The 23,584-nt window shown below is 34.0% G+C and overlaps 1 pseudogene; it reads left to right on the forward strand.

Moving 5' to 3' along the window:
* The first annotated feature begins 22,313 nt into the window (after positions 1-22,313).
* On the forward strand, positions 22,314-22,780 carry LOC149222960 (xyloglucan galactosyltransferase XLT2-like; annotated as a pseudogene).
* Positions 22,781-23,584: the final 804 nt, after the last annotated feature.

Raw genomic sequence — 23,584 nt, forward strand, 5'->3', positions numbered from 1 at the left:
GCCTCACCTAATTGGTCCGAATTAGCAGAATTTTGATTGGTTGTGGAATTGTTAGGTGGACCACTGGTTGGATGCCATATGGCCGAGTCATGGGATGCCACGTGGTACCTCGATATAGTGTAAATTTTGGTTAATGGTTCGAACAAACCTCTAGAGGTTCGAACATAGGACCTCATGCACACAATTCAAGTGCCTTACCAATAGGTTGTGGGTGGTACTTAATAGCCATAATAGCGAATTAATATTTAAACTTTTGGTTTTTAAATGTTGGGGGAAGGGGTCAGGGCTGGCCTAGTCATGGGATGCCACGTGGTACCTCGGTACAGTGTAAAATTTTGGTTAATGGTCCGAATAAACCTCCGGAGGTTCGAACACAGAACCTCATGCACACAATTCAAGTGCCTTACCAATAGGTCGCAGGTGGTACTTAATAGCCATAATAGCGAATTAATATTTAAATTTTTGGTTTTTAAATGTTGGGGGAAGGGATTGGGGCTGGACCAGTCATGGGATGCCACGTGGTACCTCGGTACAGTGTAAAATTTTGATTAATGGTCCAAACAGACCTCCGAAGGTTCGAACAAAGGACCTCATGCACATAATTCAAGCGCCTTACCAATAGGTCGCAGGTGGTACTTAATAGCCATAATAGCGAATTAATATTTAAACTTTTGGTTTTTAAATGTTGGGGGAAGGGGTCGAGGCGAAGCCCCTGGCCCTTGGTCACTACACAACCCACGAGACCGTGGGCGGAGCAACCAGGGGCTTGGGGCTTACACCAGCCCAACGTCTAACCATATGACATGACCGGAGGTGGATCAAAGCGGAGCGTTGGTGGACAAGTGTGAAGATTGGGGGCCAACCCAAGGACTTATGATGCAACGGAACCATGGCCTCACGGACTGGGGGGCTATGTCGGTGGGGGTGGGGAGTTAGCGCCAGCCCTCGGGCGCATGGCTCCATGTGACCCTAATTTTTTGCCAAAAGGTGTCATTATGCATTTAAACGACCCAACAAATTGCACCCGAACCAGCGGGAATCTCGTCGGCACCGAGTGAAAAGGGCGCTCGGCAGTCCTTGGAATTGTAGAATTCATAGAACAGTTAGCAGAAAAGTCCAGTTTGTAGAGGAGTTAGCAGCAAAACTTCTCTAGAGCATGACGTCTTCCCTTCTTGGCCAAATTAAGCCCATCAAGAGCCCATCTTGGCGATTTTGACTATTCTGGAGTCATTGGAGACATCATTTGTACATTCTGAGCACTGTAAATCCATGTAAACACAAATTTGAGCACTTAATGAAAGAGGCCCAACATTGGAAGTTGGACTAGGAGATGTAGCCCGGGAGGGGTGAACTCTATCATTTTGTTGTCTTGTGTTACTGTATATAGTATATTTGTCTCTATTTTTATGCTACAAACTGAGTTTTTTTTTTTGTTAAGCTAGGCAGGTCCTTCTTTTTCTATGTATAAGCAACAAATTTACACCACATATGTGAGATAGATGGCCTCACTTGCCCAGTGGGAAACCAATTCTATTGGCCACCTATCCTCGTTATAAGCCATCCAAAAACAATAAAGTTTCAATCGTCTTAACCAAGCTAGATAAGTATCAGTTTCATGATACGATTCTATATGTCTATCTATCATAAGCATGCATATTTTAAAGTAAATGATACCTGTAAAAACAAAAAATGCCCAAGTAACTGGCTATTCCTACTGTTCTTCTGAAGCTGACTCGAATGAAGCCTGGTCCTTGGCTAAGTCACCAGGCATCTCAGCTAGTTCAATGATTCAAGGGATGTGCCTTTGAATTATGCTCAGGAAAATGTCTTACTTGTGAAGCTAAAATTGGATTGTCTGCAAATCTTTTTTATAGTTAAGCATGTCTTGGAGTGTCATTGCCATTCCCACTGATATTTGTTCCATCGCCTTCCCCATAAGGCTTATCATAAGCCAATATAGGTAAAGGGTCTGTTTAAACTGGGTTATTCTGCCTCTGGTGTTCCTAGGATCCAGAATTACAGTCCACTAGTTCTCCATCTCCTCTTCGGATTCGCCTTCCTGTTTAATTTCCCCCTCCCATTCTTACAACACTTGTAGATGTTAGCATCCGTTCCCTCCATGTAGGTCGTCGCAGCTTCGCTAATGAGGTGTTCTACTGGTTTCCTACCTCGTCTCGGTTCCAAGGTGCTCAGGCCATTTGCCTGTGCAGGCTCCCACCCCCGTCTTTCGCGCCCTCTTCCTCTTGTTGGCTGAACCATCTCCGCTCTATCCACTCCCTGTTCAAAAGCATGATGAGTTAACCTCTGGTGTTGCATACCACCATTATGCTTATTCTTTGGTCTATCCCTAATGCATTCAAAGATAGACGTCGGTTGGGTGACAGCCCGAGTAGGAAGCGAGGCCGGTCGGCTTTCCCTGTCGTGCTGGTCTCTGTTCCCAACCCCATGCCTCTCATACATAGTGTGGTTGACCCACCCCTCACGCAGCCAAGCAAGAGTGCCCCTGCCCAGGTGAATCTTCCCATTCCCCTCTACCAATCAAGGGTTCCCCAGCGAGGTTGAGCCTTCCCATGCCCCTCTGCCCAGTTAAGTTGCGCCCCTCCTCTACGTTCCCTCATGTCTACACTTCCCCATTGCATTGCTTCTACCACTCCACCCTCATAGTCATGCGAAGCCACTTTGTCACTCTCAAGAGAAGCATCCCATCTACTTGCCCAGTCAGCACTCAAGGCTCTCAAAGCCAAGACACTAAGCCAGACCACTGTCACCCCAAGCTTGTGGTGTTCTCCCCGGCTAACCCCCTAGTTCCCCTCCCCTAGATTCTCCCGAACCCCCAATCCATAAAAAAACAGAGATGCCATAGCAATGGGATAGCAGAACCAAGACACATACCCGAATATGCTCCGCTGATGTCGAAAACAGTAGCTCCGCCTGCTTGCTCCAGTGCTCCAGCATTCGCAACAATGCAGTTATCCCCCTCCCGAATTGCCTTAACTCCCCAATCTAACCTACCATATCCTTTCTCCTGTCCTTCCTTACATTCATCACCTCCCACATCATTGTAGGTTTTAACCCCGTACAGAAATTACCTACATACGAATTCTAAAACACAGAAAATAAACAATGCGAGAGCATAACACATAAAACACATATACATAGAGATTTTCCCCTGGATCCCAAAACCAGGACTACCAGCTTGATTTTTCATTATGTTCCTTTCAATGTTATAATACATATTTATACATGTCGAAGCATCGAATACCATGGACCAAAAACCATTGCGTCCAATACCATGGACCGAAAACCATCGTATCCAAAAAACATGTGCGAAAATCATGCACAAAACCATAGGTGGGTCTGCCCAACCTAACATAGGGTCCAAAACCAAAATTTTCTGGGGCGCTTCCCCAGACCCCATAAAGTTGGGTTACGAGTGCCCCTCAAACCCCCTGTTAACTACGTGCAAAGAATATAACACAACCCAACATTCTCCCACTTGTTATTTTCTTTCCACAGGGGGCCACAAGAGAGCTTAGTCATTTTTCCAGCCCTGAAATGTCCATTGTCTCTCTACATCAAGAGAACTTCTCAGAGCTCACAGATTTTGCCAATGCATCTGCAATATTCTTCAAAGTGTCCCCCTTTACCAGCAACACCTTTTGTCTTCTATCATATCCCTCACAAAGTGATACTGAACATCAATGTGCTTTGTCTTTGAATGATATGCAGGGTTCTTTGCCAAGAAAATTGCACCTTGGCTGTCATAGTCTATCCTTATATCTTCTTGTACTAACCCCATACTTGAACACAATCTCTGCAACCAAACTGCTTCCTTGCTTTCATGAGTGGCTGCCATGTATTCTGCCTCTGTAGTTGATAGTGCCACTATATATTGTTTCTTACTCATCTAACTGACTTCACCTCCAAATAGGTTAAACACATACCCACTTGTAGATCTTCTCTGATCCAGATCTCCAGCCCAATTTGCATCAACAAAGCCATGAATATCCAACACTCTGTCCAATTCTGGTCTTCCTTGGTAGCACAGACCATAATCACTAGTGCCACACAAATACCTGAAAACCCACTTCATTATTGTCCAATGCTCCTTTCCTGGTTTTGACATAAACCTGCTCAATACTCCCACTGCATGTCCAACGTCTGGTCTAGTACAGACCATTGCATACATCAGGCTACTGACTGCACTTGCATATGGAACACAGGACATGTCCTCTTCCTCTTCTTGTGTCTTGGGACACTGTTCAGCAGATAACCTCACACCAACAGGAATAGGAACCTTCACCAGTTTACCATCCTGCATATTAAACCTCTGCAATATTGTCTCGATATACTTCCTCTGGTTTAACCAGAGCTTCCTCTTTGCCTGATCTCTTTTAATTTCCATGCACAAAATATAGTTTGCAGCACCAAGATCTTTCATGTTGAATTTGGAGGACAATTGGGTCTTCAAATCCTGGATAATTTCTTTGTCATTTCCAACCAGCAACATATCATCCACATACAAGACCAGATAAATAACACGGTCACCAATTAATTTAAAATACACACAGTGATCTGCTTTGCTTCTTGTGAAGCCAAGTCCCCGTATAAATGTATCAAATTTCTGATACCACATCCTTGGTGACTGTTTTAACCCATACAGAGACTTCTTTAACTTGCATACCAGTTCTTTCTTACCCTTCACCGCAAAGCGTTCAGGTTGCTTCATGTATATTTCCTCTTCCAGATCCCCGTGAAGAAATGATGTCTTCACATCCATCTGTTCTACCTCAAAATCAAAAGCAGCAGCAACAGATAAAAGTAATCTAATAGAAGCTACCTTGGCAACAGGAGAAAAAATATCACCAAAATCAATGCCCGACACCTGTGAATAACCTTTTGCTACCAACCGAGCTTCGTATTTCTCCACCTTTCCTTTTGCATTGTCTTCTTCTTGAACACCCATTTGCTGCCTATGGGTTTCCTTCTAGCCGGCAACTCCACCAGATACCAAGCCTCATTTTTGTGCAAAGATTCCATTTCATCAACCATGGCCTCTTTCCAGAGTTTTCCATCCTCTGAATCCACTGCTTCCTTCACAGTTATGGGATCATCATCAATAACAGACAAAGCAAAATTTGAACAAAAAGCAGATGGACTATACCTTTTAGGTTGCCTTCTTTCTCGAACTGATCTTCTCAAAGCTGGAGTTTGTGGCTCTTCATCTTCTTATTTCTCCTCTATTGTAGAGTCTGATTCTTCCTCCTTTAGCTAAAACTCTATCTTCTCAGGCTCCTTTGGTTGGAGTTCATGTTTAATAACATCTTTCACCTCTTTGAACACCACATCTCGGCTATACACAACCGTCCTTGTTACTGGGTTCCAAAGCTTATAACCCTTTAAACCATCCCTATACCCAATAAAGATGCACTTTTCAGATTTACTATCCAACTTGGTTCTTTTCTCCTTTGGAACATGTACATATGCATCACATCCAAATACCATTAGATGTGAAAGAGAGGGTTTCTTACCAGTCCATACCTCTTGTGGATTCTTATCCTCCAACACTGATGAAGGTGACCTATTGACCAGGTAACATGCAGTATCCACCGCCTCTGCCCAGAATTCCTGTCCTAACCCGGCACCACTGAGCATGCTTCTTGCCCTTTCCATCAACGTCTTGTTCATTCTTTCTGCAACTCCATTTTGTTGAGGTGTATATGGAGTAGTCTTCTGTCGTGCTATACCACACTTCTTACAGAATTCTTCAAATTCCTTGCTGCAAAACTCTCCACCATTATCTGTCCTCGGCACCTTTATCTTCTTCTCTATTTGATTTTCCACAAGAGCCTTAAATTCTTTAAACTTGTCAAAGACTTCAGATTTCTTCTTAAGGAAATACAACCATGTATTCCTTGAGAAGTCATCTATAAATGATACATAATACACATACTTACCCAGTGATGGAACCTTCGCAGGTCCAAACACATCACTGTGCACAAGCTCTAATATTTGTTTCACCCTCTTACTACCAGAGGGGAAACTCACCCGATTCTGCTTCCCATATACACAATTTTCACAGAAATCAAAATCCAGAGAGCTATTACTCATACCTTCTACCATACCTTTACCATGAAGTATTTGAAGGCCCTTCTCTCCAATATGTCCAAGCCTTTGATGCTACAGCATGGTCTTCTCTCCAAAGACCAATAGATATTCTGCTCCACCTTCAGGAACCACAGAACTATTGCACCGATCAATGACAGTGCTACCTTGCAGCTTGTACAAAGTTCCAATCCGAACTTCCCGCATCAATACCAGTGCTCCCCAAACCATCCTGCAGGTATCCTTCTCGAACACTGTTTTTACACCTACATCATCTAGCTTGCTAACAGAAATCAAATTTCTGGCTAATGCAGGAATATGTAGAACACCTGGAAGCGTTCTACCCCTTCCACCTTGCAACTTCAACTTTACTTTTCCGCGACCAACGATTCTAGCCTTCCTATCGTCCCCCAAGAAGACATCACCACCATCATATTTCTCATACTCACAGAACCACTCTCTATGGGGAGTGAAGTGAAAGGATGCACCTGAGTCAATCAACCATGCCTCATGATCTACATGTGTACTTGAAAAAGCCAAGTACACATCCCCACCTTCATCTAAGGTGGTTTTTGCCTCTGTAGAAGGAGCCTCATCAGATCCCTTTCCTTTATCAGGAGCTTTAGATCTACAGTCGCTTTTGTAGTGCTCTTCCTTTCCGCATTTCCAGCACACCACCTTTACAGGTTTTCCTGGAGACTTAGATCTCCCTCTAGATTTAGATCTCCCACTCGATGACTTATTTTTGTTTCTGTTCTAGGACCGTCCTCGTACAAACAAGGCATCACCATTCTGGCTCTCCATATTTTTCCGTCTCATCTCCTCTGTCAGCAAGGCTGAGACTATTTCATCAAACTGCAAGGTAGTTGCATTATTACCTATTGCAATAACCAGACTATCCCACGAATCTGGTAGAGAACACAACAAACTGATGCACTCATCTTCATCTAAAATTTTAATATCAACAAACGCTAACTAACTTACCACAGTATTAAATGCGTTGAGATGCTCTATCACCGAGTCTCCATCTTTCATCTTTTCCGCAGGAACAGTTTATTCACCAGAGACTTAGATTGGTACAAAGTCCCTAACTTGTCCCACAAAGCCTTTGTTGTAGCTTCCCTTATACATTCAACAATATTGAATCTGAGACACACAATCGTATTGTGCTCTTTACCTTCTGATCCAACTTCTTCCATTCTTCATCGGACACTTTCGTTGGTTTGGTACCCAGATCTACCGTGATCCACTGATCTTTATCCACCAACAGATCCTCCATCTTGAGTTTCCACAACTCAAAACTCCGACCATTAAATTTCTTGATCTCTATCTTCCCACTGCTCGCCATCTTCTTTCACCACCAGAATCGATCTCATAGATCTCCCACTGAACAGGGTCTACCACAGGCCCGAGCGAAAACCCTCAGCAACAAAGGCATCCCCTTGAAGCCAAAACTGCTATGATACCAAATGTAGGTTTTAACCCCGTACAGAAATTACCTGCATATGAATTCTAAAACATAGAAAATAAACAATGCGAGAGCATAACACATAAAACACATATACACAAAGATTTTCCCCTGGATCCCAAAACCAGGACTACCAGCTTGATTTTTCATTATGTTCCTTTCAATGTTACAATACATATTTATACATGCCGAAGCATCCAATACCATGGACCGAAAACCATTGCGTCCAATACCATGGACCGAAAACCATCGCGTCCAAAAAACATGTGCAAAAATCATGCACAAAACCATAGGTGGGTCTGCCCAACCTAACATAGGGTCCAAAACCAAAATTTTCCGGGGCGCTACCCCGGACCCCATAAAGTGGGGTTACGGGTGCCCCTCAAACCCCCTTATTAACTACGTGGAAAGAATATAACACAACCCAACACTTGCCATGCCCGCGACCTTTCCTATCTCCTTTGCCATTATGCATGCAGGAGGTCACCGCACCCATCGCCATGAGCGTGTGGGGGACGATGGATGGTACCCCTCCATTAATCCTCATAACTAACATTACTGTCCGACATCCCTTCCATCCTCGAGCACGCACCCTGGTCGGGAATGTTGCAAACTGAGTTTTAAAACCATTATTTTATGTGTTTTTGCAAAGTGATCCACTACCTAAAAGACTTAAAAATTTACTTGCATATTTTCTATCACCTTCAGATTTGTAAAACAGATTATATATATATATATATAGAGAGAGAGAGAGAGAGAGAGAGAGAGACTAAGCTGAGACTAGGTCGGGGCTAGCATGTTTATTGAATGGAAGAAGAATGATCAACCCACAATGACATGCTTATCATTGGGATTGTGCGAGGCTCGATCGAGCTTGGATGCCCCTTGGGATAGTTTAGTTGGGTGTGCATGCCCACTGCTACATCCACGTGGTAACTTATCTTGTCTCTCAGTTGAGCGTGCATTCCCACTTTCGCACTCTACACGATAATTCATTTCATCTATGAATCATGCTTGTCAAGGTGGTCTTGCCATGCACCCAAGTCACCAAGCCTGCTATATTCCAAGTGCGCTTATGCATATAAAAACCTCAAATTTTCCATCGAGCGTCACATCACATGTTGCAAATTTTGTGATGGTAATGTCATTGCACATGCCCATCTCGCTTACATGCATGCCTTGTCCTAAGGACCTAATACAAGTTAAAGAAAAGCCCCACTACACTTGCCACTCCTTAAATTATTTATTTTCTAATAAATATATAAAGGAAAATACAAATCAAAATAAATATATAAAGGAAAATACAAATCCATAAATACAAATATAAGGGGATATAGATAAATGAATAAATATAATGGGTTTGGGAAAAAAAATTAACACTTTAAATAAATAAATGTTATAAATTATCCATTTATTAAGAAATACATAATAAAATAAATGTTTTAAATTTATTCATTTGTTAATAAAAAACATAAAAGGAAAGATAGATAGGGTGAATAAATATAATAGGTTTGAAAAAATAATATTTTGAAGTTTGGAATAAATATATATTTTAAATTATTTATTCTTTTATATATATATATGGTGACTCACCTAATGGGATGTTTATCATCAAAATTATGTAAAGTTAGATCGAACTTGAACACTTTTTGGAGTAATTTAATTCTCCAAAATAATTTTCATCTTTAATTTTTCCTCATAAAAATTAAAGCTATAAATGAAATAATCTACCTTTCATAATTTTTCTTAATAAATATATTAAAAAATATATATATAATCTAAATTTCAAAAAAAATCAAATCAAAATTTCCAATAAATAAATATATCTTTCAAATTATTCGTTTCTTACTCGGCAAAAATGAAAATGAAAATTGATATTATTCATTTCTTAATACTTCCGAAAAGGGAGTAAGAATTTATAAGTACATATATAAAGATAATAAATAAAATAAATTTGGAACTCAAATTATTCGTTTCTTACTCGGCAAAAATGAAAATGATAATTGATATTATTCGTTTCTTAATATTTCCGAAAAGGGAGTAAGAATTTACAAGTACATATATAAAGATCATAAATAAAATAAATTTGGAATTCAAATTATTCGTTTCTTACTCGGCCAAAAAAGAAAACGAAAATTGATATTATTCATTTCTTAACATTTCCGAAAAGGGCGTAAGAATTTATAAGTACATATATAAAGAGAATAAATAAAATAAAATAGATTTGGAAATGAAATACTTGAAATTTTGAATGAGAATTTTTAAGTACATATATAAAGAGAATAAATAAAATAGATTTGGAAATGAAATACTTGAAGTTTTGAATAAGAATTTATAAGTACATATCTAAAGAGGATAAATAAAATAGATCTGGAAATGAAGTACTTGAAGTTTTGAATAACAATTTATAAATACATAGGTAAAAGGAATAAATAAAATAGATTTGGAAATGAAATACTTAAAGTTTTGAATAAGAATTTATATTATTTATTTCTTCACAAAAAATAAAAATAAAATTATAAATACATATAAAGAAAATAAATACAATAGATTTGAAACTGAAATATTTAAAGTTTCGAATTATTTATTTATTTATTAATAAATATATAAAGGAAAATAAGAATCTATAAAATTAGAGAATTCATAAAAATCTATTTAAAAGGATATATGAGGAGAATATGGTGAATAAATATAATAAATTTGAAAAAAAATAAAAAAATGTTTTTAATTATTTATTTATTAATAAATAAAATAAAATAAAACAAATGTTACATAGTCGCTTTTTCTTACTATTTAATTTAAACATCGTTACATTAAAGTAAAAATATTGAATTTAAATTATTGTTAAGGTTTGTACTCTAGATTATTTAGATTTTACTTATTTGTAATTGAGATATTTGTTATTTTGGAATTTTATTTATTTATATTTTATTGATTGGTAAATTAAGATATTGTGTTATTTGTAATTTGCATTGTGTAGTGGAGAATCTAATCCTATTCAACGATAATAATAGATATCATTTTTTTGGGGATTCAACTGCGTTAAGTAGTCATTTATGTATGACCATTTTCATGAGAGTAGTCGTAACTCACTAATTTCTCATTATTTTTGAATAGTCCACTTAGCACTCATTGCATCTGGTAGGGGTGAAGAAGTGGGATTGAAGCTAGTTAAATGAATCACATAGCATCAATCATCACTTCCCGGCTGATTGATGCTATGTGATTCATTTCACTAGTTTCAATCCCACTTCTTTACCCCTATGAGCATCACCGATGTAATGAGTGCTAAGTGGACTATTCAAAAACCATGAGAAATTAGTCAGTCACGACTACCTCTCATGGAAATGGTCATATATGAATGACTTACTTAACACAGTTGAATCCTAAAAAAATGATATCTAATATAATGCATTGTGAAAACCCCTTAATACTTCAAACCATAATAATGTTTTATTAGTCATCATCATGAAGTATAAAATTCTATTTCCATGAACATTTTCAATCACTATTTTTAAAAAATATATTAAATATTTTATAATTTATCATATTATTTTGCAAAATTAATAATTATGAAAATATTTTAGTTAAAGAAAACAAATTTTTTATTTAAAAAAAAATTATAAAATTTTAATTGGTTGAAACATATGGAAGTATTAATTAATTGTAGTTGAATATTATATAGTAAAAAAAAAAAAAAATGTATGTTTAATTTAAAAACAAAATTAAATAATTATGAAAATATTATAATTAAAGAAAACAATTTCTTATTTAAGAAAATATAATTAGTAAAAACATATAATTAATTGTAACACCATAGAAACACTTAATATAATGGTGAATAAGTCATAGTTCCATGCATATATATGAATTTATGAGTTTACCATAAAGAAATCTTTATGTAATTAAAGTATATATAATTTTTTAAATATTTATTGTAAGATGTTATTAAGTTTTACTTGTATTTAATAACTAAATTTCATATAAATTTAATTATATATAATTTAGATATTTTATAATTAAATGTTGACATATTTAATTGGAATTTGTGTCAATAGATTTTTTAAATGATTACTTATAAAATAAAGAGGCCAAATAAGTTTAATGGACCATATTTTATGACGGGACATGTGTACTTTTGGCTTATTATTCCATGCAATGAGCACTAACATGTTCATTTTCATGGCCTTGGGCAATATGTCTTTCTGAATGTAATGTTTTACTGTACATAATATAATAGAATAGTAGAGCTTTAACGAGAAAAAAAAAAAAAAAAACATGTTCATTTTCATAAATTCAAGAAAAATAAATTAAAATAATAAATTTCGATATTCAAAGTTAAACTATAGAAACTTGATAAAAAAAATTAAGTCAACTCCAAAATAATATGAGTTTGACCATAAAATCAATCTAAGGATAATAAAAATTTATAAATACCATGTGTATGATTGTTAACACTCACAAAACAAAAGTTATGATTATCAAATCCAAGAAGGACACTTACGCTAATTTTATGTATGACAATAGTAATTTGGAGGAAGTGTCTTCCTACAAGTACCTAGGAATTGATATTCATCACAAGCTCAACTGGAACTATAGCATTGAGAAAATGATTAATGGGGGATGGAAAGCTTACTTTGGTCTTGAAAATAATTGAAAATGGCAAACCTCGTAATGTGGGATAGAAAGAAGTTCCTCTTTGAAACTTTAGTCACTCCAGTTTTCTTATATGAATGTGACGTTTGGGGTCGTAGCATCTCTAGAGAATCCTGGAGAAAGATTGAGCAAATCCAGAAGCGTTTTATAATGTATAACCTCAAAATTAAAAGCAACACACCTTATCCTATTCTCCTTATAGAAGTGGGTCTTTCCCCTATCGAGAACCTGGCTATGACTAGGCTTCTATTATACAAGCACAAACTCAATAACATAGGAGACCATAGACTTCCTAAGCTAGCTTTCAATTCCAGCCAAAACCACTTAAGGCTCAAACGAGGTTGGTATAAAGACATCAGGGCCTGGTTAAACCATTGGGAGATCGACGAGAATGTTGCATTGCAAAACGTTAATAACATTAAAAATATTGTTACTTCTAAGTTCAAAGAAAAAATGTGGTGTGAGAAAGATTTAGCAGCTAAAAGAAAATTAAGATATTATAAGGAGGTCATCAACCCCACCCTAGAAGATCAAAAGTATCTCTCTGTTTTAACTAGCTCAAAGAAGAAAATTAACATAGCCAAGATTAGAACGAACTCTCATGAGCTCCATAGTGAAACGGTTGGACAGTTCCTAAAACACCATGGATGGAAAGGTTCTGCGATCTCTTGAGAATACGAACATCGAGGATGAAAATCACTTCCTCTTAGAGTGCCCCGCGTACAACCACATTAGATCTCAGTTTCAAAATCTTTGTTGCAATATTGACCTTCCTAGTCTTTTACGTTGTCAAAATTACAGTGAGCTTCGGAGGCCTCTCTCCAAGCTTTTTAAGCATAGGAATAAAATCTTAAATCAAACAAAATAATTCGTTTCTTCAGGTCCGATAGACCAAAGATTGGTCTCAGTGGACGTTAACCATCATCATCATCATCAAAAAAGAGATATAAATATGATAAATAAATATAATAAGTTTAAGTAATAAACAATTTAAAGTTTTAAATAAATAAAATTTTAAAACTATGGAAACATTCACTGGTTGAAACATATGGAAACATTAATTAATTGTAGTAGAATATTATATAATAAAGAAGAAAAAAAAAATGAATTTTAAATTTAAAAAAAAAATTAAATAATTATGAAAATATTATAATTAAAAAAACAAATTTTAATTTAAGAAAATTTAATTAGTAAAAACATATAATTAATTGGAAAAATTAATAAATTTCAATATTTAAAGTTAAACTATAAAAACTTGATAATTTTATAAGTCAATCCTAAAATAACATGAGTTTGACCCTAAACTCAATGCTAATAAAAAATTATAAATACATAGAAAAGAAAACAAATATGATAAATAAGTATAATAAATTTAAATAAGTTTTTAATAAATAAATAAAAATTAAAAATATGAAAAATAAAATTAAAAATGATGTAAAGGAGAAAATTTAAAATAAAAAGAGAAATTAATTAATAATAAGACTATTTAAAAGAGGAAGGAAAATTTTAAAAATAAATAAATAGTAATACGTAGGAAAATGAATTTATTATAAGGCTGTTGAGAATTAAACTAAATTATTAATCACCAGTAAGTTTTGAATTTATTTTTTTAATATTTTATAGAATAAATAATTTATTTGATCGAAAATTTATAGTTTATTTTTTAAAGTAATAATTTTTTTAATTTTGTCCTTATAGTATAAGGAAAAAGAGCTATAGCCTTTTTTATTTAAATAATTGAATTTCTAAATTTTTTAATATATTATTATTTTATTTTTTTTATTAAGATTATCTATAAACATCAAAGATAAAGTAACCCTTTGATTTGTTAAAGTATTTATGATTTTTTTTTAACAAAATTTCAATAAACACATGACATGATTGATTTTTTTCATAGTTATTTTGAAAAATGGATTGTAGGGTATTTTTATGACTTCAAAACATATTGGTTACATAACAATTTCACAATACTAAATGTTTTATTTTGGTAATTAGAATAAGGTTGTATATTTAACATTTTCTACCACTTAATTTATTAAAATATTTTAATGTCGTGATTTGTTATATGTGCTCCAAATAATAATAAAATTACAAAATAAGTTATATAAATATTTGTTTAATTTTTTTTATTAATTTTTTTAATATAATTAAACAATTTTTTTAGATAAAAGTTATATATATAATTGACATTGAAAAAAATTATAACAAGTTAACAATTATTTATTTAATATTAAATGATGACAAATTTTTTAATATAATGCTTATGTCATGTCATTAAAGTATGGATTGATATAATGAAAGTTGTACAAATTGTACACATATTATTTTTACATATTTTTTTCAAATTTATATTTATTTTTTTTCTAAATTAAAAAATAAAACCCATAAAAATTGTCTATTCAATACTTTACACCAATGAAAAAATGGAATTTTTGAATTTAATTACAAACCATTTGTGTTCATAGTACATAGTAATTAATATATAATGTTATTTTTCAAATTATTTATATTTATTGTACATAGTAATTAATAATAGAGTACACAGAAATTATCATTACACAATAAGAGGGTAGACATTTCAACCAATCATAATTGAGATAAATAGAAATAAAGTTTATTTAAAAATAATAAATATAATTTCATAATGTTAAACTTTAGATAGATCTTAAATTTTTTAGTGAACGAAAACTTAATAGCAAGTCAATGAAACACTGAATACTTTATATCCTGCCAGCTGCATCTACAGGTATAATAAAGTGATAACTATATATATATAAAGTGAGTTGTCTTTAGTGCGACTTTTTGGAAACTTTTTCCGATGGGTTTTTATGGTTTAATTCCTCTAAAATCCGGCAATTTTTTTTGAAATCACAAGTTTGATGGGTAACTCCTGCACAATCCAAGTGCCCTAGGTGTTTTTCAGCGTGCTAAATCCATATATAGAGTCGAAAAATTAGTTTAAATAACACAAATCAAGATTTTGCCTCAAATTTTTCGGCAGATTCCAACACCAAAAAGTCCGAAAAATATACGTGGCAAATTAGCAAAACATTAATTATAAATTATGTGTAGGTTCATTGGTGGTCATTTCTCATCTTAATATTTTATTTTATTTTGGTTTATACTCATTATTTTGTCACGTTCAATTTTTTTTCACGTAATCTATTATATTTGTGGAGAAAAAAAACTTTGATAAAAATAAAATTAAACTTGCTAATTACTATTGTCCTTAGATTAATTAATTAATTTAAATTTATTTTTATATTTAAATTTATAATTTTCCAAAAAATTTATAATATTAAAATTTAAAAAAAAAAATCCTATCATTTAATTATTAAATGGATAGAGAAATAAAAATTCATATATACAAGGGGAAGATAGATACCCTGAATAAATAATAAATATAATATAATAAATTTGAAAAGAAAAAATATTTTGAAGTTGGTAATCTATTCATTTCTTAATAAACCTATAAAAGAAAATAAAAATATATAACCATATAGATAAGGAACAGATAGATATACTAAATATCTATAATAAATTTTAAAAGAAATAATTTGAAGTGTCCAATAAATAAATGAAATAATTGGAAGTTTCTAATAAATAAATGTTTTAAATTATTCATTTCTTAAGTTATGCATAAAATTAAATAAAAATCGATAAATACATATAAATAATAAATATAAAAGTTTGATAAAATAAAATACTTAAAGATTTGAATAAATAAATGTTTTTAATTATTTATTAAAATGTAATGGAATATATATGTGTGGGGGTGTGAATAAATCTAATAAATTTCGAAAAAAAATATGAATTTATAAATATATATGAAAAATAAATATAATATGTTTATATAATAAATAATTTAAATTTTTTAATAAATATAAAATTTAAAATTATAAAAGTAAAAATTATAGTTGGAGTGATTTTTTTGAATAATGATGGTGAGAGATGATAATTAATGTTCACTAAGATCAATTATAGGTGTTTTGACTTGGTTTGACAATTAAGTTATGATATGTTTTTCCATAATTTAAAAAATAAATAAATAAAAATAAAAATAAAAAAAATTAATTAAATTGATAAGCTTTTTATGGTGAGGTTCTTCCTCACAACGTTGTAGCAAATTCGTTGACCTAAAACATATATGCTTCTTTTCAGACACGTGTCAAATAGAGTTTTCACTATGAAATTCATTTTTCATCGCGGAGCAACATGCTGACGACGATATCGCAATCAACTCACTACCCACGGAGACTAGACGAATTTCTAGGCTTTAAAGGCACAGGGGATGCCGGCGGTGTAGAAACTAGTGTAGCTACCACAAACCTCGAGGGAAGCATGGTTTCTTTAGCTCATTGATTTTTTAAGAAATTATTGCTGGGTTTGGTGGGTTTTCTCTGTAGATCGTAATTTTTGTGGCGCTGGCCATGGAGTGTTTCATGCAAGTAAAGGGATATATGGCGGCTAGCTCATGTAGAAAAAAGTGACTCTGGAAGCTAAGTTGGACAAAAAAAAAATTGCTTGGATGCGGAGGGTTGAAAGGACCACAGGTATAACATATAATGATCTTCTTGAATCTCTTTAACCTCAAGTAATGTCTTGCCCTATCAGAGTCTAGTCTTGTATTATTTGGAAGTAGAAGCAAAGGTTTTCGTCGTTATCAAATGTATGAGAAATTTAGGACTTGGTATTAATTTCAAAGATTTAGAGATGCCTAGAATATTGGGGACTTAATTTCAACAATTTGGAGTTGCCTGGAATATTGGTGACTTGGTGTTAATTTCAACAATTTGGAGCTGTCTAGAATGTTGGGAAGGTGAACCACGTTGGTAGAATGTTGGGAAGGTGAACCACGTTGGTAAACTCTGGCTTTAAGGAAAATGGCAAACCCTGGGCTGTTCCCAAATTATTTTACAGGAGGATTTTTCCTTGAATCAAGTCACTGGAATTTCAGTACTCGAATCTACAATTTCAACGCAAAGTACTCGAAAGGTTGCTCATTAATGGCACTGAAACAGGAAGGGGAAGTCCAAACCATGCAGAAAGACAGGTCATAACCATGCAAAATTTTCAGCAATTCTATGCCGTTTGGACCTACCTCTCACGACTCCGTGAGGTTACTGGTTGTGGCGACCGTTTGAGCAGGTAATGATCGTCATAAGTCCTCATGAATACCAAAGTGAAAGCTATATGCACATTTTTGTATTGTGTCACATATGTTATTACTTTGTCTTTATAGGCATCTTCTTAGAGTTGGCATCAATGAATGACACTGCTAAACATCCTTAGATAAACTACTCGTTATCTATTTCAACAATTTCAGGATTCTTTGTCCCTTCGTAACTGTACAGTGCCTTATCGTCTTTGGTTTAAAGTTGGAATGCTGTTAGAGCAGAGAGAAGTCCAAGTAGTCAAGGTGGATTGTGTTTGTTTCTTTGGTTCATGGCTTGGAAGGAATTCTAATAGAGGATTTTTTTTCTTTCAATATGTTGAGTGCAAAGCAATCTGCACTATTTATAGTTTTTGTCAAAGTTTCTTTGTAACGGTTCTAATGTAAACAGTTGCAATTGTTTTAACAACTCTGATATGGGGTTGGAAGTACTTTTGAAAAAGTGTTTTTTATGTTGAATTAATTATTAGCAATATTTATTGCTTTTGTCAAAGTTTCTCTGTAACAGTTCTATTGTAAAGAATTGTAAGTTTTAACAGCTTTGATATGATTAAAAAATAAATAAAAATTGAAGGGTTTTCCTTTCTCTAAAACTTTGTGACTGGATTTAGTTTGTGGGAGCTCTGTTTTCACTTGTTCTAATTCCATTACACATTGTTTTTACTTGTTCTTCTCATTCCAATGTGCATTTGTCTATCTGCTAAAGAGTTCCTATGTTTATAACATGTCATGGTTGTAGTTAATTAATGTATATAATATGCTCTCCTTTCACCAAGTGGCGGGTCATGGTCAAAATATTTACAGTTGCTATTCAATTCAATGGAAAAACCCTCAGATTGAAATCTCAGTATTCTGTCAAGTTCATTGGCTTGAATAATAGCATATACAAAATTGGGAAAAGTTTGTCTGTATAGTAGTGTGCTACCCCTGAAACATGGTGCTCTATCCTAATAGAAACAAGAGAAAACAATAGAGTAAACTTGGGCTCTCTAAATCTTAACATAGGCAAAATAGGCTACGCTTCCAGTTAGTTGTCCCTTCATAACTGTAAAGTGCCTGATGGTATTTGTTTTAAAGTTGGAATGTCGTTATAGCAGACAAAAGTCCAAGCAGTCAAGGTGGATTGTGTTTGTTTATTTGGTTCATGGCTTAGAAGGATTTCTAACAAAGGATTTTTTTTCAATATGTTGAGTGCAAAGCAATATGCACTAATTATAGTTTTTGTCAAAGTTTCTTTGTAATGGTTCTAATGTAAACAATTGCAATTGTTTTAACAACTCTGATATGGGGTTGGAAGTACTTTTGAAATAGCGTTTTTATGTTGAATTAATTGTTAGCAATATTTATTGCTTTTGTCAAAGTTTCTTAAAGTGCCTGATGGTATTTGTTTTAAAGTTGGAATGTCGTTATAACAGACAAAAGTCCAAGCAGTAAAGGTGGATTGTGTTTGTTTATTTGGTTCATGGCTTAGAAGGATTTCTAACAGGGGAATTTTTTACAATATGTTGAGTGCAAAGCAATATGCACTATTTATAGTTTTTGTCAAAGTTTCTTTGTAACGGTTCTAATGTAAACAGTTGCAATTGTTTTAACAACTTTGATATGGGGTTGGAATTACTTTTGAAATAGTGTTTTTATGTTGAATTAATTGTTAGCAATATTTATTTCTTTTGTCAAAGTTTCTCTGTAACAGTTCTATTGTAAAGAATTGTAAGTTTTAACAGCTTTGTTATGAAAAAACAAATTGAAGGGTTTTCCTTTCTCTAAAACTTTGTGACTGGATTTAGTTTGTGGGAGCTTTGTTTTCACTTGTTCTAATTCCACTACACATTGTTTTTACTTGTTCTTCTCATTCCAATGTGCATATGTCTCTCTGTTAAAGAGTTACTATGTTTATAACATGTCATGGTTGGAGTTAATTAATGTATATAATGTGTTCTCCTTTCACCAAGTGGCGGGTCATGGCCAAAATATTTACAACTGCCAGTTAATTTAATGGAAAAACCTTCAGATTGAAATCTTAGTATTCTGTCAAGTTCATTGGCTTGAATAATAACATATACAAAATTGGGAAAAGTTTGTCTATATAGTAGTGTGCTACACCTGAAACATGGTGACTCTATCCTGATAGAAACAAGAGAAAACAACACTAAGTAAACTTGGGCTCTCTAAATCTTAACATAGGCAAAATAGGCTATGCTTCCAGTTAGCTATCCCTTCATAACTGTAAAGTGCCTGGTGGTATTTGTTTTAAATTTGGAATGTCGTTATAGCAGACAAAAGTCCAAGTAGTGAAGGTGGATTGTGTTTGTTTATTAGGCTCATGGTTTAGAAGGATTTCTAACAGAGGATTTTTTTTCAATACGTTGAGTGCAAAGCAATCTGCACTATTTATAGTTTTTGTCAAAGTTTCTTTGTAATTGTTCTAATGTAAATAGTTGCAATTGTTTTAACAACTCTGATATTGGGTTGGAAGTACTTTTGAAATAGTGTTTTTATGTTGAATTAATTGTTAGCAATATTTATTGCTTTTGTCAAAGTTTCTCTGTAACAGTTCTATTGTAAAGAATTGTAAGTTTTAACAGCTTTGTTATGATATAAAAATAAATAAAAATTGAAGGGTTTTCCTTTCTCTAAAACTCTGTGACTGGATTTAGTTTGTGGGAGCTCTGTTTTCACTTGTTCTAATTCCACTACACATTGTTTTACTTGTTCTTCTCATTCCAATGTGCATTTGTCTATCTGCTAAAGAGTTACTATGTTTATAACATGTCATGGTTGGAGTTATTAATGTATATAATGTGTTCTCCTTTCACCAAGTGGCGGGTCATGGTCAAAATATTTACAGCTGCCAGTTAATTCAATGGAAAAACCCTCAGATTGAAATCTTAGTATTCTGTCAAGTTCATTGGCTTGAATAATAGCATATACAAAATTGGGAAAAGTTTGTCTATATAGTAGTGTGCTACACCTGAAACATGGTGACTCTATCCTAATAGAAACAAGTGAAAACAATATTGAGTAAACTTGGGCTCTCTAAATCTTAACATAGGCAAAACAGGTTGCACTTCCAGTTCGTTGTCCCTTCATAACTGTAAAGTGCCTGATGGTATTTGTTTTAAAGTTGGAATGTCGTTATAGCAGACAATAGTCCAAGCAGTCAAGGTGGATTGTGTTTGTTAATTTGGTTCATGGCTTAGAAGGATTTATGAGAGAGGATTTTTTTCAATACGTTGAGTGCAAAGCAATCTGCAATATTTATAGTTTTTGTCAAAGTTTCTCTGTAACGGTTCTAATGTAAACAATTTCAATTGTTTTAACAACTATGTTATGGGGTTGGAAGTACTTTTGAAATAGTGTATTTATGTTGAATTAATTGTTAGCAATATTTATTGCTTTTGTTAAAGTTTCTCTGTAACAGTTCCACTGTAAAGAATTATAAGTTTTAACAACTTTGTTATGATAACAAAAAGAATTTTAAGGCCTTTCCTTCCTTTGAAACTCTGTGGCTGGATTTAGTTTGTGTTAGCTATGTTTTCACTTGTTCTAATTCCAGTATACACTATTTTTACTTGTTCTTCTCATTCCAATGTGCATTTGTCTATCTGCTAAAGAGTTACTATGTTTATAACATGTCATGGTTGGAGTTAATTAATGTATTTGATGTGTTCTCCTTTCACCAAGTGGCAGGTCATGGTCAAAATATTTACACGCTACCAGTTAATTCAGTGGAAAAACCCTCAGATTGAAATCTGTGTAGTATTTTGTCAAGTTCATTGGCTTGAATAATAACATATACAGAATTGGGAAAAGTTTGCATGTATAGTAATGTGTTGCACTTAGAACACGGTGAGTAAGCTTGGGCTCTCTAAATATTAACATAGGAAAAACAAGCTACGCTTGGATATAACTTGGCCTCAAAACACTAAATCCTATGGTATGATCAAACTACAAATCAAACATATAAATTGAGACCTTGGAGATAGAGGATAACCTGAGATTCTTCTTCTTGCTCAACGAATTTGGGGGCTCGGATTTCCCTCCAATTGGGTGACTTCCCATTACAGTGATCGTATAGACTTTGTAGTTGTGATCACCAAAGCGTGACAAGTGGTAGGCGTAGATACGTATTAGAGGTTTTGATAGGATACACTTTGTAAACTTGCGATATAATAAAGCTCTGATGCAACGGACGTGAAATCACATTAAAACATTATAACAAAGCTAATCACATCCCCAAATCATATTGGTGATCGGAGAAAATCAGAAGTGACATTATTTGAAAGTTTCGATATGGGTGGCAGAAAAGCATAATGACATATGCCCATATCGGAACATTCATAACTAGACTTGCTGGAATCACCAGACCTAATGGATCGAATCACCATAGTGGAACCAGGCAAGACATCCAAAGAAGGACCAACCATCGATCCATCGATCCATCCATGCATCCATCCGGCACTGGGCGGAAGCGATATTCTATTAAATTCGTTTTAATAATGATATTGGGTCCGTAACCAAATTGGCGGTCGAGAATTTTGCATAAATTCCATTGAAAATAATTTTCATATGGGTGGATGCAATATTTTATTAAATCAATTCTATAACCACATCGGGTCCGAAGGTGATGACGTAGGAAAAGATCACATATCAGCGATTGGAGCAAATCAGAGGTGTTGCGATATCACATATCGACGATCTAAGAAAATTGGAGGTTACGCGATATCGGCGATCGAAGGTTAGGAGTGGTGGCACATAATAAAAACGTCGATATGGTATTTCAATATCGCATATCGGAAGTGAAATGACATCGCTCATCGGAAATCAAAGGATTTATGTTGTGACGCACGCCGGGGTCTGGAAATCCGGCGTGTCATTATCGAGCAATGCAGGGATTCTTCAAAATGCCTGATGGTGAATTGCAATAAGATGAAGTGCAGTCACAGGTCAGAGGCCCTGATGCAGAATTGTTGAGGGCCAATTTCTGCCTACAACCACCAGGGAATTCCCTGACCGGACGATTGAATTTCCATGGGTTGACAGCGAGGTGTATACCCATATTTTTCAGAAGGGATTCTAAGTATGAGAAATACACATGGAATATTCCTTCATACCCATAAACCTACTATGTTATTATTGTAGAGGAGAGATTGGTGAATTCCAAAAAAAACCCTCAAAATCAAGGACATATTGAAAAGTTATTCTAAGGAGAAAATCAAGAACATGCAGGGAAAGATCAGTAAGATTATACCCAGTTTTCTTTATATGAATTTTACAGAAAATATGATGGTAAGATTTTTCCAAAGAATTCCTTCAATCTCAGCGTTGAAGGCGTGCTTCCCAGAACCATGAGTAATCGGTTTTGGAATCGACTATAAAATGTGTGAACTCCTTATTTGTTTCTTTATTTTATGGTGGGATCAAATTAGATTTCAAAAAAGAATTCGGGGTCGAATTATTCAGTTATGATAATAGAATCCAGATTTAGCAACAACAGTATTAAATTCATCGGACTATCAAAATGTAAACTAATGGAAAAGTGTTGTGTAAATGAGAATCCACTCAAAGTAGTTTGGAGGAATTTGTCTTGTAAATTGAAAGTCCAAGAAATCCACGAGGGCTTCATTGAGGGAGCAATACCATACTACGTGGGTTCATATTGGGGCATATTTATTGAGGAAAAAATGACATAATATATTGGGTGATATATAAGGGGTACAGGGTTTTTATATTGGTGGGAATAAAAAATGGAGCCCAAAGTTAATGAAAAAATATAAAGGGGTATAAAAAATGTTAATGAAAAAATGGATACCTCCAATATCTAGTGAAAGTAGGGGTTTTTAAATTAGGAAGGTGTATTGGGTTCATATTGGTAGGGGGTTAAATAATGTGTTTTTTTAGATGTATTTTCCAATATGTAGTAAAATTAAGGGTATTGTTTAATATGCCACAAACACATGTGATATGTATGAGGTTCATTGAGTGAAGCCCCGTGAATAAATCAGGTGTTATAGATCAAAACTGCATTGTGTAAATGAGAATCCACTAAAGCAGTTGGAGAACTTGCCTTTGCAAATTGAATTTCAATTGTATATATGGTGTTCTTCATATATACACAATGATATTAATGATATCACAATTTATATGAATACAATGCCTACAACTGCATCTTTCTCAGCGTC

Source organism: Pinus tabuliformis, chromosome Q (genome assembly GCF_031772625.1).
Source record: "Pinus tabuliformis cultivar Carrire ecotype Pingquan chromosome Q, CPIR1, whole genome shotgun sequence".
Taxonomy (NCBI): Eukaryota; Viridiplantae; Streptophyta; class Pinopsida; order Pinales; family Pinaceae; genus Pinus; species Pinus tabuliformis.